An 11,283-nucleotide genomic window follows, 5' to 3' on the forward strand; every position below is an offset into this window, starting at 1 on the left:
AACAATCGTGGCCGAAACATTGTTTTGTATCACTTAAGACAATATATCTTTCATTTATGAAAAAGGTTTTTGATTAGTCGCACGGCGACGAGAAAAAGTTTGATTGGTTGGATGTATTTTGAGTGATGGCGAGAACTTGGATGAGCGAGATATACATCTCGAATCCTAGCCTCAGGAGTGCACGGTATACACCATGTTCTATTTCCATCTTTATTGAAAAAGTATTAAGGTATGAATTAGGTATTTTGAAGTTTGAAAGACGAGTACTTGTGACCTACAAGCTCTTACAGCTTGGGTCTAATACTCGGGACTACGTCTGGACATTCCACCCAGGCAGTCTGTTTCTTTCCAATATTGCTAAGAAAATGATTCGAATATTTATGAATGTTTTGGAGGGAAGACGAATATTTATGGCTTGCAAGCTCTTACAGCTTGAGCCTAATATTCGGGATTACGACTGGATATTCCCTCCAGGTAATCTTTTTCTTCCAACTTTATTAAGAAGATGGTTTGAGATATTTACAGGTGTTTTGGAGAGAAGACGAATATTTATGGCTTGCAAGCTCTTACAGCTTGAGCCTAATATTCGGGATTACGACTGGACATTCCATCCAGGTAACCTTTTTCTTCCAACTTTATTAAGAAAATGATTTTGAATATTGGAGTGTTAAAGAGAAGACGAATATTTATGGCTTGCAAGCTCTTACAGCTTGAGCCTAATATTCGGGATTACGACTGGACATTCCATCCAGGTAACCTTTTTCTTCACGCTTTATTTAGAAGGTGATTTGAGGTATTTACGGATATTTTGGCGAGAAGACGAATATTTATGACTTACAAGCTCTTATAGCTTGAGCCTAATATTCGGGATTACGACTGGACATTCCATCCAGGTAATCTTTTTCTTCACGTTTTATTTAGAAAATGATTTGAGGTATTTCCGGATATTTTGGCGAGAAGACGAATATTTATGACTTACAAGCTCTTACAGCTTGAGCCTAATATTCGGGATTACGACTGGACATTCCATCCAGGTAATCTTTTTCTTCACGTTTTATTTAGAAAAATGATTTGAATATTAAATTAAAACAATTAAAGTACCGAGGTTTGAAATTATTGAAAGTTAAGTCGATGTTGCTTAAGAGCTCATTGTAAGAAGGCCCAAGAGTAAGCCATGTGAGGTTGATGGCGATGCTTAAAAGCAATCGACTTACAAGGGTATGAAAATGGGCTCGACATTGAATCGAGAAATATGATTTTAATAGTTTTAAAATGGTTTTGAATGAATGATGAAATTAATAAAATAAAAAAAAGATCAACCATGAGTATAATAAAAACATAAACATAAAATGAAATGCTAAAAGAAATGAAATACTAAAGGAAATACAAATGCTAAAAGAAATAAAATGCTAAAAGAAAGAAAATGCTAAAAGAAAATAAAATGCTAAAAAAAAAAAACCACATATGAGTATTGAACCCACTCCACTTAAGACTATGGAAACCACTCCTCTCCACCAGGCCATTTATCATTAGTTATTATCTTAATGCTAACTTAAATATATAAACTAAGATAGATTTAAAAAGAATTAAAATAAAAAAAACTAAATAATAAAAAAACTGTTGGTCTACTAGTAATTAAACCCAGCCGCATGGCTATTGGGTTTACAAAGGGGAATAAGTTGGAAATGGTAAAAAAGAATCATAGTTAATTACCAATATTAATATCTACATCCAAAAGTCACTAAATGGGATTAAAAGGTTTTTAGCCAGACTTAAAGTGAACAATAAAAATAAAAAAAGGAAATGAAACGGATTGGACAGAATTCTTCCTCTCTCAATTTCTCGTCCTCTCCATCGCTCTCACCATCTCACGATTTCACCTCTCTCACTCACCGCCGCTCTCTCTCATTCACTCTAACTCAACAAAACGCCTCTCAATACAAAATGCAAACTGTTCTTCCCAATAGAAACAAAATCCATTTGGAAAAAGGCGAAGAACAATACAAAGATTCGGCAACAAACGAAACATATACCTTCGATTGGCCCTGAATAGTGGTGCATCACGAAATAAGAATGAAATAGAGGTCAGAGATGAAGACTCACCTCTTGCAATGGGATTGATCAACAAACTTTGACGACCAGGTAATCGTCCTCTTCAACTCCTCCGAGCGCTCCTTTTTTATATTTCGTTAAGCTTTTTTGAACTGTAGCCACAAAGATCCTCTTGGGTTTCTCCGTCGCCGCTATCTCTAACCCTCTTTTTTTTTCTACTAGGGTTTTTCGTCCTTTTATACTCACCCTGTTTAGGGTTTTGAGCTGGTTACTCAGATCAAAAGGGGTACCCTGCGAAATCCTTTAGGGTGCTCAGTTTGTTTGCCTCATTTCGGTACTTAATCTGGAAAAGGTAATACGATCCGTGCGCTTTCTTCTTGAATTTGTCTTGATTCCCAATTTGGGATTTCTTGTAATTTCTACAGTTTTGACTAATGGCCATGTTTTTACTGCAGTGAAAAATGGTTAACGCATGAATGGCTTCGGTTCGGATTCGAGCTCAGGAGGTTTATTTAATAATCCTGTTAATGCTGCATCATTTTGCCACTACAAGTTGGATGATATGCTATGCAATATCATGTGGAAATAAGGTTATGACGATGATCTTTACAGCCAGGACAATACCACATGTCTTCTGGGCCAAGAGGTTCTTCTTGTAAGAATACTTCAAGACACTTATACGGAGAAACTGGTTCTTGAGGTCTCTTTGCAAAAAAGCCAGACTTGCAAACCTCGGGCAACGAACTACAAAGCTGTGTGTCATATTTTTTAGTCTGTTTTTCTGACCAACATACAAGCACGTGCAACAGGTTTAACTCTCCATTTACTGTAAATGGTTCGTTCATTAATATTTTGGAATTCTTAACAGTCCTCTTCTCATCTGTTAGGTAAAACTCCATTTCTATATCTGAAGGTGTATCTAACCCATTTACATTTGGATCTGAACAAGGATCTGTAACCCCTTCCACTTCTACAACTTCAGTTCTCTCAGACGCAACACAATTTTCTAAGGTCCCTTCAATTGAATCTTGTAATGGATGGAACCACTTCAGATACAAATTGCAGAGACCAGATCCCTTTACAACATTGCAAAGACTAGCCACAACAGGAATTCCGAATGCCTTCCAATTTGGAGCCGATTTCCCGTAGATGTATTGCTCCTCCATCCGCTGATTAATAAAGACGACCAGAGGGGCCTTCCCATTATCTTTCGGAAACCGGTAAGCAACTAGTTTGTCAGCATTTCTGATCAATGATAATGAATCAGCTGGATCTTCAAGGAAGCGTATGATACAATTGTTGTATACCTCAGCTACTAAGAAGGTCTCATCAGGCCCCAAAGAGCATGCGATGCTAAGAGCACGTGTAAGATCTTCAAACTTTCCATGTTTTGGAACGGAATTGTATATGGTGATAATTGAGGCATTCCATCACCAATGTTACTAAAAACAGTTAAAGTCATTGTCCGCATTGTTGCTGAAGGTAGAGGTAATGACAAGTACATGAATGGATCAAATGTCACAGAGACCTTCCTACAAATAGGACAAACTAATGTTGATTTATATTGGCCTTGGCACACGTCAACAATGACTGAATCACTGCGAGCCAGATGATAATGCCAATACGTTGTTTTCACTTCGCTTTGCTTTGTTTTCTTCCACAGAGTGCCAAACATCCAAATGCGCTTACCAGCCTTGTTTCAACGGAATATTTCCCATCAGATGCATTTAAACTCTTTAGCTTCTCATTAACCTTCCTTTCTGGTTCAAATACTCTTTCGTATAATCATACATACGAGATGCTAAATGATGCTAAATTTTGTTGACAAATTGGCTTTGACCACTCCATCTTTGTACTTTTCAATGCAGGAACAAAAGAATCACTAATCATCTTGAAGAAATCAAGCTTCATTATGCTATCAGCAAATCCTGCAGAAGACGAATTGGTTTCGGTTTTCTCACGTTAACGTTGCACTGCATAATGTTCCATCACCCGGGGACTTTGAAACTGCAGCAGCAGCACCAGATGATTTGGAGCTTGGGAAAGTGTGGCCTCCCATAACAACATGCTATCTTCAAGAGGATTGAGTTCATCTGGACTATTAATATCAATTCCATTCTCTAGAAGTGGCAGTAGAATATTGTAGCTTGACTTCGGTACTAATGATGCTCTAGATATCACTTCTTGTAACACAAGATGAGCAGCTCATTTAAAAGAGAATTTGAATAACAGTTGCTAATAGAGCATAACTGGTTTGTATGTTTCGATTCCAAACTGTAATTGTAATCTTTTACCACAATATAATGGTGGTCCCACTCTAAGGTACTCAGAAATGTTACTGAAATAACCCTGTAGGTACTAAGAAACGATTTTAACCCACTTTGGTTTGTACAATCACCATTGACCATGCCAACAGAGTTTCCATTATTCATAACATTAGATGGAACATGGTCCACATTAGCTGTAGTTGACATTTCCCGTTGTGCAACACTGGTTTTATTTGGAGCAAACACATCAACAGAAGTTGGAGAGCTGTAATAAGAACAAAGATACTGATACTATTGCAGCCCATACAATTGACCATCATGTTGAACCATTGGAGAAAAGGAATTGGGTGAAGCATACGCTCCATATGGTGTACATCCATAACCTTGATACATATAAGAGCAGTTATCCCCATAAACCCCTTGAGCCATCCCTCCGTCAAGGTTCATATAATTAGAATAGCCACTCCAATCTCCTTGACCATCATAACCTTACCTCCATAATAATATGCAGTAGAAAGGTATCCATTTGGAAGATGACTTTGTAATTTATGAAAATGTTGTAATGCTATTTTGATTTTGAAATGTACTATGGATATAAAAATGGATTTTTTTAGAAATAATCCAAGACTAATTTAAATATCAATTTAGATAATAATAAAAAATCAGTAGAAAACCCAATTAAAATCAAATTAATCCAATAATTTGTTACAATTACCTTTGTCATCAATTCTAACATCTATTTGAAAATTAAAATCAATTAGAGTTTTGAATCATTAGTAAAAATAACAATTAAAATTAAATTGAAATTTGGGAGTTATTGAAATTAAAATCAAAAATTGAAAAATTACAAAAGTCAAATGATTAAAATCCATTTTATAGTCAAAAGCACCATGATCAAAAAGGCATAGACAATGATCAATGTGTAACAAAAATATGGAGTTGGGAATGAATGTATGCAAATGAATTTTAGGCCAAGTGCCAAATAAAAATAAAAATTCAGGACCAAAATCGGGGTATGACACATGCTTTCATCCTTGTTGGAGTTAAAAACATTATCCATTGATTTAGACCATACTTTGATCACACTTCTATTCATCTCTCACCACTGGTTCTTTGAACTACAAAGCTCTGAATTTCTCATTGCATTATGAGGATACGTAGGCATGAGAGCCCCAATCCTCACCGAGCACTTTATCTATTCTTTCCGTTTTCCCATTCTTTTGTGAGTAATCTTCATATATAACACCCATTCGATCGAGAATAATCAAAACGGTTCCCATGGAGTACCATGGATGTTTGGGGTGATAATACCTTCCCCTTTCATAACCGACTTCCTTACCCAGTATATCTCTTTCCCCCGAGTTTTATTGATGTTTTCCCTTTTCTTCGGGAATAAATAAAGTTTGATGGCGACTTTGTTGTATGTTCGAGTGTGCGATGCATTCAGGTATATTTTTGCTAGCTTCAGCTGGCGACTATGCTGGGGATGCTTCATTGCTTGGAGTACTTCCTAGTCTCTAAAAGGAGTCGAGACTAGTTTAGGTTATTTCCACACTAGTTTTAGGTGTTTATTTTTATGCTTTACTCACTTTTATTTTATTCATCGTTTACTTTACTACTTTACATTTCTACATTTTTGTTACATTGGATATCTATATATGTTGTTATCGGGTTGGGGTTGATACCATATAAGTTAAGATCTATCCCCGAGCTTAGTATACACATAGGATAGACTCATGGATAGTCGTGTACACCTGCGCTTCACGCGTTACGTTGTCACGAGAACCACACCCAGACTAGATTCACTTGGAAGTATTTTTGTCCTGTGAGCATTCACTACGACAGAGTATTTTCATTTCGATTCAATGATCTTGGGAGGCCTTCTACGGACCACCTTGGAGCATAGTCCATCCCTGTGAGGGGGATATGGGTTTTTCTTGTAGGAAACCATAGACTCTACCTACCTTGATTCTCGTATTGCATCGAACCTTTGAACTTACAACAAACAGGCATATACAAACTATTTAGAATGTATCAGAGTTTTGAATTTGCGTGATCTATATCATTCCATCATACATTATCATTCATCATGACAAATATTTTTGCAAATGCGTTTCTTTTCCAGGAATCCAAGAGCCCAGTTTGTTGACTAAACATCTGAGACGAAGCATGACTTTTGAGAGAAAGAGCACTCATATTTACAAGTTTGTGGAGCCTCAGTTGATTGTTCTGAGAGGATTAGGGGCACGTCTAGTTCTTGGTAAGAGAGATGAATTCAAGAAGTCTTATGGAAACCTTCTAGTACTCTTGAACAATGAAGTCAATACCATTGTTGTGAACACTCTAGTGCAATTCTATGACCCTTTATTGTGATGCTTTACTTTCCAAGATTATCAGCTGGCACCCATGTTGGAAGAGTATTCACATATTTTGGGTATTGGGATCAAGAACTGTGTGCCTTATGTCTGCACAAAGGATCTCCCCAAGTACCAAGTCCTTGCTGAATCCCTCCACATAGGGAAGAAGGAAGTGGAGTTGAACCTGAAACCTAAAGGTGGAACTCATGGTTTTACCTCAAAGTTTCTCGTAGATAAAGCTACTATATTCGCTGATCATGAGAGTTGGACGAATTTCAACGCCATTCTAGCTCTACTTATCTATGGGATTGTACTGTGTCCGAACATAGTAGAATTTGTGGATCTAGCTTCTATTCATATCTTTTCAACTCAGAATCCTGTTCCTACTATTCTTGTTGATACTTACTATTCCATTCATGTGAGGACTCATAAGAACAAGGGAACCATCATCTGTTGTACCCCTTTGTTGTATAGATGGTTTATTTCGCATCTACCCAGCAAAGGCCCTTTCATTGAAAACAAAGACAATTTGAAGTGGTCCTAGAGGATCATATCCTTGAACGTCGAATATATTTCCTGGTACTCTCGAGTCTACGACAACATCAAACTCATCCTCAATTATGGTGACTTCGCTAATGTACCTCTTCTTGGTACAAAAGGGGGAATAAACTACAATCCGAGGTTGGCATTGCGACAGTTGGGATACCCTATGGTAGATAAGCCTGATTCCAAGAGTGTATAAGGTTTTGTTTTACATGAAGGGGTTTATGATCTAGAGCTACTCAAGAAGATTGTCAAGGCTTGGGGAGCAATTATCCTCAAGGAGGAGCAGAAATGGGTAAGAAGAACTGCATAGCCAGGGAATCTTATATCAGATGGGTGAAAGACATAGTCAAAGAGATATTGCTGCCATTCCCGTCTGAACCATCCACGAGCATCAAGCCTCCTGAACCCGTGATCAATCAAACTTTAGAAGTCGATAAGCTGAAAAGAACTATGAAGACCCCAGAGAAAGAGAATTTCCATCTCAAATCTAGACTTGGTTAGATCTCCTTGGAGAAAGAGACTTTGAAGCTCAACCTGTATCAGAAGAGGGATAGAGCACGTCAGAAAGACGAGGAGGTGAAGGCTGAATTGCACAAAAGAATGAAAGTGGGTGACGCTCTAAAAGAAACTTATGCTAGCCTGTTAGAAAAGAAGAAACAACTAGCAGAGACTTAATATCAGGCGTGTAAAGTGGAGATTAATTACAAAGAACAGATCAAGAAACTTCAAGACCAGCTGGAAGCTTACAAGAAAGGGTTAAAAGATGAACAAAGTCATGCCAAGCAGCTAGAGGTCACTCTTTGGCAGAACCAATATGAGTTAAACCAGAGGTTTCTGCATAGAAGCTTTTGTCGAAGTGTTTCTGCATAGTGTCCATTGGGCTTTATTTCCATTTCATTCCTGTTTGTAGGATGGTATTCGATGGGCTTGAAGCTGAGATTATTGTAGCTCGTCGGGCATATTATTGATGTGTATTTGTCCTTCACTTCCTGATATTGAATAAAAAAGTTTCTTGACCATTGACTTCGCATACTGTCTCTCTCTTTATGCTTTATGTTTGCTTATGTTGATGAACAAACTCAGGGGTTCCTTGGAAATTTTTATTTATAAATGTAAAAAAAACAAATATGCATATGTCAAAATGTTTTACATACATCCATGCATTCACGCATTTATTTTTTTAAACCTCAAGAAAACAAAATGCTTACCCTCTCTATATTTCCACTACAAATACAACGACTCATCATTGCTACTATACTTGCGCAAACAAATCAAGGATAATGGTTGATCACGAGTCTGACAACGTTGCTGTCCGGGAATCTCTTGCCTATGTTAAAGGTGAAATGAACCTCTTTAGGGGAAACATGGAGACCATTTTGGAGATTCTCCAAACTCAGAGGGCTTCTACATATGTTGCTGCCAATGTCACCCATGCTACTGGGGTGACCAATGCTACTACTGATGTTGCTGTTGCTGTCGAAACTACGATGGAGACTGTAGCACCAACTACCATGAACCGTTAGTTGGTTCCTTCTGCTTTTAATGGGCTTGTTGCTGCCTAGAACTTTGCTGCTCAGTTTACTAATGGGTGTTCCTTTCTCCCTCGTCAAACTCTTGTTGCCCCCAATGTTGTCGGGAATGTTGTCTTCCCATGGGGTGTGCCCACGATTCAGACTCCTCTCACGGTTGATGTTGCCAACCCCGAGGACAATCAAGGTTAGGTTCCTACTAAAACTCCTGATAATGAAGATGAATACCGAGGACCGCGCCTCAACTTCCAGGTTCCTTCCCAGACTGCTCAATTTACGAACATGAACCAATTTCAAGCTGCTCCATTTGTTTACCCTGGGGCAACTTATGTGACAATGCTGACTTATACACCTAATAATCCTGCACTTCAGTATGTGGAGACTGGGGAACCTCAGGCTCCTAATGCTCAGGTTGGAGGACATTTTTCCTCACATGGTGCATGCTTCTCAAATAGTTCCTCCCGATTTCTCCTGCCCGCCGTAAATGTTGTTTTCTCCTCAGAGTGTGCATGTGCAGGAGATGGCCCTAAACACCTCTCGACCAGCCAGCCAGGTCACCATCCCCACTGCTAGTCTGGCTCGGCTAGCGGATTACCAGTTGTTGGGCGATAGAATAAGGGCTATCGAAGGTTTCTCGGTCTTCAGCAATGATGCGCGAGACCTTTGTTTGGTTCTGAATGTGGTACTTCCACAAAAGTTCAAGGTACCAGACCTACCGAAGTATAAAGGGATAAGTTTTTCTCGAAGTCAAATTACGATGTATTGCAGAAAGATGACATCATACATTGACAACGATGATTTGCTAATACACTACTTCTAAGACAGTCTGTCAGGAGCTTCTCTGGACTAGTATATGGGTTTAGAGAGCACTAAGATCAGATCCTGGATAGATCTATTTGAAGCGTTCCTAAAACAATACAAGTACAACCTCGATATGGCACCGACAAGGTTGCAATTACAGAATCACGCACAAAAATCCAGTTAGACCTTTCAGGAGTATGCTCAACGTTGGCGTGAGATGAATTCTAGGGTAAGACCAACTTTATCAAACAATGAACTCGTCGATATCTTCATGGGTACGTTTCAAGCGTTGTATTTTGAGAAAATGATTGGCAGTTATTCTACTAACTTCGCAGATATGGTAACTATTGGTGAACATGTTGAGAATGGGCTAAAATCTGGGAAGATCGCAGATACCACCGCTCAGCAAACTACGAATAAGAAGCCGCATGGGGGCTTCGTGAAAATGAAATAACGGGAGACAAGTGATGTGACGATAAGTGTCCACCCCCAGTATCAGTTTTCAATGGCTCACATGTTGTATTATCCATATCTTTATGTTGTTGCTACTCAGTATCAACAACCTCCATGTCAGTGTCAACCGTAGAACAACAATCAATAACCAGCACCGACTTAGAAAAATCAGTATCAACAGTACAACCGTGACAATAAGGGCCAAGGCTGAGGTCAGAATAACATGAATAACTTTTGTAATTATCCTCATATTGATCAAACCCCGGTGCCATATGCTTGTAGCGGTAAATTTATGACCATCAAGCATTGGATAAACTTATCATCAATAAAACCAGATTCGCCACCGCGCTTTTATTGTTTCCAAAGGAAAAGGTTAAAAGTATGAACAAAACCCAAAGATGAGAAGTTTTTAAATCAAAACTAATAAAATGCCATAGATTACAGGTAAGGGGGTTGGTTACACAGAGGGAAGGTGTTAGCACCGGAAGTGTCCTAGGTACTCCTAGGGAGCCCTTTTTTATGTGTTTATGTGTTTTTGGTATAAAAGATGTTTAAGAAAAATAAAGTGTAGGATGAGAAAAGAACTCATTGATTATGTTTTTGTGTTTGACAAGACCTTCTGATTTGTGCCTACGTACCAACATAAAAATGAGGGATCAAAACCTCGTAGTTCATGGTATTAATTTCAAAGTGAATGGAATGCTTTTAATAAAAAATATAAGTTAAAAGAGACACAAAAGGCCCAAAAGTTTGAATGAGTGTTAGTTCTTCTTGTCTTTTTAAATTTTAAGTCAATATGATTAGATTCATTTACAAGTTTGATTTAAGAAAAGGTTTGAAAATTCATTGGCATAAGGCCAAAGTTTCTAATTTGGAATGAAGTCTAAGTCTGAAAACACAAGCAAAGAATTTTTTAAAAAGGGGGATAAATTTTGAAATTTAAGAAGTGGAAGAGGATGAAGAGACTAATCCTAAGCATAAAATTAAAAGTTAAGAGTTGAAAAGATCTGACCAATGAGATGCAATCCAACAGACAAAAATGTCATATAGAAAACCCACTTTCCCTTTGGACTTTGAATCAAGCAATACTCAACAAGGAATTAGCAATTTTAGACATCATGAAGATCAAGGCATCAAATAAAGATAGCCACATCCAAGAAAGAAAATCCCATAGCTAACAATCTTCTTATGTATCATATGAAATACTCCTTGATCAATTCAGAAGAAGGCATTAGACATGAGATCAAAATAATAGTTGCATCAAGACCATGTAGCAGA

At 38.0% G+C, this 11,283-nt stretch overlaps 1 pseudogene; it reads right to left on the bottom strand.

The window, feature by feature from the left end:
- Nucleotides 1–2,627: 2,627 nt before the first annotated feature.
- LOC127081948 (ubiquitin carboxyl-terminal hydrolase 8-like) lies at nucleotides 2,628–3,727 on the bottom strand (annotated as a pseudogene).
- Between the last annotated feature and the right edge of the window lie 7,556 nt (nucleotides 3,728–11,283).

Source organism: Lathyrus oleraceus, chromosome 5 (genome assembly GCF_024323335.1).
Source record: "Lathyrus oleraceus cultivar Zhongwan6 chromosome 5, CAAS_Psat_ZW6_1.0, whole genome shotgun sequence".
NCBI classification, from domain to species: Eukaryota; Viridiplantae; Streptophyta; class Magnoliopsida; order Fabales; family Fabaceae; genus Lathyrus; species Lathyrus oleraceus.